The following is a 6,000-nucleotide window of genomic DNA, read 5'->3' as shown; positions in this document are numbered from 1 at the left end:
TAGGCCCCATGCCATGTCGTGGGTGATTAATATTTGTGTTACATAAATAATAACCTCGTGGTACACAAATATTCATGTGCACACAAAATAAATATATAATGTATGCAATAACATAACTTACTAAAAATGTTCATGTAAGTTTAAGAAACAGTAACATTTTATTTGTAAAATACTATTTCAAATATAGTGAATAAAACATTTTTGTACATGCATGTCTTATATTTCATTTGAAGAAATTTAAGGATAAAAATATTTACTAAATACACACGAATATTCACTTCTGTATAATTTCGCTCATGGATTCTTAATTTTTATTTAATGTAAATATAATCACGATGAATATTCATATATACATTTTGAATTTTAAATCATGAATATTGTTTAATTATAGAAATATTTTATTAAACATCATACTTAAGATTATAAAAATATACGTATAATTACTCAAATGTTTGAATAATTAAAATAATATTTTTGAACTGTAATTCTAAAAATATTTTTATTATATGTTATATTATACAGACATTGTTATAATTCATATCTAGTATTTCAATTATATTAATGTTTTTAATAATACATGAATATTCTAAAAGTTACTTTAACATTTTTTTAAGTTGGTTTTGCCGGAGTAAAAGTTAGTTTTTTTAGTTATATGTATAATATCTATAACTATTAATCCCACACAAATAATTGAAATTCATTTGTAATTCTGTGATTTATAATTTAGAGACTTTTTACAGTTTTTTAAAATTAATGTGTGCTAAATGGGCCTCACTGACGGAAACCAATTTAAGTAGCACAATCTTCTTATTTCACAGTACGTTGAGTCTTTTTTGTGTGTGTTTTGAACACCACAGATTGAGTCTAAGGGGCCGAAGTATGCATATAAAGCTATCCGGTGGATTGCCACACTCTTCAGTTCGCAGGTTCGAACTTTGTCGTTCTCCAAATTTTGTTTGTGCCCATTTGTCATAGAGACATAGTATTCAACTAAAATTTTGTTTCGTCTTTACAGGTGGACCTCATGCCACAGCAAAATACGGTGCCACATTAGCACACTTTATGTCTACAAATAGAATTAGCACCGTATTTGCACATTCATGCCAAGTTTTAGAACCAGTTTGGAGTATTTTTCTAGTTTAGGCATTAAAGTGAACATATGTGGCAAGTTCAGACACTACCAGTGTTATTACCTTTACAAGGAGAAAGTTAACTATTTTGGGGGTTTTATATCAGTGATCCACCTAAAATACCCCTGAGGCTTAATAAATACACTACACGAATGTGGGTGTAGTATCGCCACATCTCAACCATTGTCTTACAAAAAAGAATGATCTCAGTTGATTTGATGTATCGTAAAAGGACTCTTCAATTATAAATAGGAATGTCTCTGAATGATTTACACTGAAAAAAGCGTTACAGATCAAAAACTAGTATAACATCAACCACTTTTTTAAGAATCTCCTGATCAGGCCACACAAATGCAATAGCCATGGTGCAGTGATACTCCGCTAAGATACCTTGCTAGCTCCGTGATAATGCCACTCAATATGTTCTTCGGAATCTCTACATGGTAATTTCACAATGCAAGAAAAGTGCTAAGGGCAACTCCAACATCCGACACAAACCATCCAGGTGTATCCGTTTGAATAGAAACGGACGAAAACACGGTCCAACGCGTTGACGCAAACCCAAAATTCATCCACTCGATGTCCGTCTAGACACATTCCCGACGCGCCGACATGAGACGAAAGCGCCGTGCGTCCGCTCGGTGTTCCCCTCGACCCATGTGTCAGCCGCCCAACTACCCCATATGGTCATACTCAATGTGTCCATCTACCTTAGGCCCGCATGACAGCGTCTGAAAGCCTTTGAAGTTCATGATTTTTTTACATGCAAGCGTTTGTGGGGCCGCCTCATCCACTTCTCCTCTCACTCACATCCACATTTAGCGGAGCGGCAGAAGAAGGAGGAGTAGGAGCGCACGCGTCACGTAGCAGAGCCGCCAGCACAACAAACGACGGAGGAGCGGCGCGGGCAGCGTGGCAGCAGGCCTTCATTCTTCAACCTCACCGGCGGTGAGGACGATGACAACGCCTAGGGCAGCATGCTGGGCTGTTGGGAGGCACATGCTTTTTTGAGTTTTAAAATTTTATATTTAATTATGTTAAAGTGGACTTTGGTTGGCGGTTGATCGGCGATTTTAATGTTTAATTTGTGCACAGGTTTTACACTTATTTTTTAGGTCATCACTGACAAATGTGTCGGCCACCGTTGGGCACACCGGCCAATCTAAATGAAAAAGCGAACACACCCGCTCGCTTGGCCGATTCAAACGGACAAAATCCGCATCCATTTGCGTAGGCGCGTTGGAGTTGTCCTAAGAGAATATCCAAAGGAGACCCTCAAAGCTCCGTTATCTGTCTAGATTGTAGTTCGGACCGTTTGTGCCAAAATTTGCCATCCAATTGGGACCCTGTTGGTTCATGAAGTGGTCCAGACATTCATTTTTCGACAATCTAAGACAATAGTGGGGGAGCTATACCAGTGTCCGAATATCCACTTGACCAACAAAAAGCCATGGTCCCCTCTCCTCTCTCTACTCTCAACCCGACAAATCTCTACTCCTATAAAATGCTCAATTAGTGATGATGCTGATGGTGTATCAGTCAATTTTCATTCCAAACCGTTGGATCACTACGTGCACATTTCTGGATAACTCCTTAATCTCTCTCGTCCAACCCATTCCTCCCCCGCCACAATCCAACCTACTCTGTCACCCACCTTCTCCATGCCATCGGCACCATCCCCATCGACCACCTCGGCGCCACCTGAGCTTTGACCCCCCCCCCCCCCTCCAGCCACCGAAGCTTCGATCTCCTCTCCCTCCGGCCAATGCCCGCGTCTCAATGCCGCCTACAACGCTACTTGTTGTCCCTATTCTTCAACGCCTCCAGCACTAGCTCTCCCCATCCAAAGCCTATCATTGTCGTCTAGAGCTTGCCCATAGGCAGACGCCATCGCTGTGTGTGAAGTGCTCAATGCCCTGCCCTCCATGCACAAGGATGCCAAGCTCTCACCCCGAATCCCAGGTCAACTCATCCCGCCCTGCCCCGAGCTCGTCCACACCATCGCCACTGCACGCAAAGTGTTCGAAGCCCTGGCCGTCACGTATGAGGATGCAATCAACACAGCTCGTGAAACCGGTGGAGGTTGCTCCAATCTTGTCCCGCCGCTGCCCTGAGCGCCTACAGGCCGCCGCCGCCAATCTGATTAGGAGTCACTGATGCGGGCGGCGTTCTCTCGGCCGCCGCGCCGCTTCAATATCGGCAGCATGAGAGGTCGCGTCCGCCCTAGCTAGGCATGAATGCGGCACTGGCGCTCTGGAGCGGTGTTGACCGTTTTGGGAGGGAAGCGCGTGCAGACGAAGGAGGGGGTTAAGGATGGGCCACAGCTGGCATACGTGGAGGTGACAGCGGCTCGAACGCCCGCAACCCCCCCTCCCCCTCCCCTAGTTTGTCTCCGGTTTACGGGAAAAGACACGTCCAGACTGGCCTGCGAACCGATGCAGGATCGTGTTGGATGAAAAAACACTTTGCGGTCAGGATGTATGCGGGCGGTTGGATCAGCGTTGGAGATGCCGTTACGAAGCAAACAAAAATAGTCCCCCTACACTATCTCTCTTGCATTATTTACGGCTCACTAGCGTTACTAATGCTTTGTTGCAACTATGGTAGAAGTTTAGAATCGCGCAAATGTATGTGCCTGCAGTTTGGTTTCATGCCAACAACTATCCATCGTTAGTAGTTCCAGTTTTCAAATGCAGATCAACAGTTAATTACAAGCATCATGCACTCTATGCTTTCCGAATGAATTGTTTGCTCTAAATATATTCTGAGCACTATTTATGCGATGTTCTGTATGACAAAAATATGAACTTGTGTACATAAAACAATGTAGAGAAACAAATCGTGTTGCTTGTCATGAAATTGTGAGATAACAACCAAGACAGCGTGAAGTTAAAGCTATGCTACGTGAGAGGAATCAAAGTGGCATGCGTATATAAATCACCGTGGCTACTTCGCTCAACCACCCATCATAAATCAAAATTATTTCATCTGCCAACTTGGATTTTGCTTTGTCCATATATACATGTCAATATCCAAGCCACTTCATGTGAGGTTGCTCAACTACATGATTTTTCTATCTGCTTGGTTATTCTCAACTTAGGCCCTGTCCGGCAACACTCCACTCTTTCGAGAAGCCGAGAGCGCGGAGCGCCGAGTTAGCAGCTCTCCAAATTACAACTACATTTCGCTCCGCTCCGGAACGAAGTTGCGGAGCAAAGGGATTCCAAATAGGCTCTAAGTTTATTAATTTGACAGAGCAGTAGAGCCTACCACAACCACACCAGGATCGATCTAACCTGGTGCGGTTTCACCTATTGCTGAAACTGTGAAACCCTCCCTAAAGCATAGTACAACTACCCAAGTACTACTCTATTTACACACGATATGCGACATGTGTGTCGGTGCTAACATGCACACACTTCATCGAAAATATGGAAATGGGTGGCATCAGAAAAACATATTTGATTTATGTCCTTACAGTTCTAGAGAGATCGTGCCCACCGGCAATCACGACGCACAGCTTCGTTTGGGCTGAACTCCTAACTTTATTTGCAAGGACGGACTGTCGGTCTTGAGAAGAGTAGCTGCTGGAGAGCCAAAGCACCAAGCAGTATTTGAGTGAATTATAAAAAACATCGACACTTCAGGCAAGGTTTGTAGAAATCACAAGTCTACAAAATTGTGCCAAAAACCACTAACTTTTCGTCTAATTTTTTGCAAAATACACTGGTTGCTCGTTTGGACCCATTTAATGATGATTATGACATGTGGAGCCCACAAAAGCTGATGCGGCGTAACGGTTCGTACTGGACGTCGTTAGGCATGAAATTTTGCGAAAAACTCCTTCCTTGAAAAAGATCCTACAAAACAGCAGGAAAAAAGTCCCCTGTGCGTGCAAGCCAGCCACCGGCCCCGCCGCCCCTCTTCCCCGGCCTGCCGCCCTTGCTCACGTCACTGCGCCTCCCTCCTTGGCCCGCCGCCCCTCCGTCCCCGGTTTGCCACCGTCCCCAAGCAGGATTTTGCCACATCGGGCCACCGTCGTCGCCAAGCATCGGCCGGCACCGTCGTCGCTCCCAGCAAAGGATCCGGCGAGGGTCCGGTGGGGGGTCCGACCGTTGAGCTTGCTCGACCTCACGGGCAGGGGCGGCACAAACGTCTGCATCGCTCCCCCTCCCGCTCCCCGCTCCTCGGCTCGCATAGGCGTGGCGAGGGAGGCTGCCTCGCCGCGGCCGGAGTTCAAGCCGGCGCCCCCGCCCTTGCTGCTCACCTGCATCAGCGCCGGCGAGGTGACGAGGAGGCGCGATGGCGGTCCGCGTAGGCGTGCTGAGGGAGGAGCTCAATCCACCGCCTGATGCTCATGCCGCCACCGCCGGAGCTCCATTGCCACGCCGTCCTGCCAGTCACCGACCGCACCGGACCTCCCATCAGCCCAGCCACCGGAGCAAGCAGCAACTTAGCCGGTCTGGCACGGGAGGCAGTGGTCGCCGGCGTCCACCACGGGACCGGTGGGAGATGAACTCATGGAGGACCCGATTGCTTTTATTAGTTTTGACTAAGGGGGTCTTTCTAAAATTATAGGGTCTATTTTGTAAATCTAGAAAAACCCTCACCTAACGGTGTCTAACTTGAACCGTTACGCCACGTCAACATTTGCGGGACCCATCTGTCATAATCATGCTTAAAACGGTCTAAGCCGTCAACTAGTGTTTTTTGCAAAAAATTAGGCAAAAATTAGTGGTTTTTGGCATAATTTCGTAGACTTGTGGTTCCTGCAAACCTTGTCTGAAGTGTCGATGTTTTTTGCAATTCACTCAGCAATATTTCATGAGTCTTTTTGACAAAGACCATTTACTTGCGCGTGCATTGTTAG

This window comes from Triticum aestivum, chromosome 5B (assembly GCF_018294505.1).
Source record: "Triticum aestivum cultivar Chinese Spring chromosome 5B, IWGSC CS RefSeq v2.1, whole genome shotgun sequence".
Taxonomy (NCBI): domain Eukaryota; kingdom Viridiplantae; phylum Streptophyta; class Magnoliopsida; order Poales; family Poaceae; genus Triticum; species Triticum aestivum.
The sequence above is the reverse complement of the archived record's forward strand: the minus strand, read 5'-3'. Positions refer to the sequence as shown.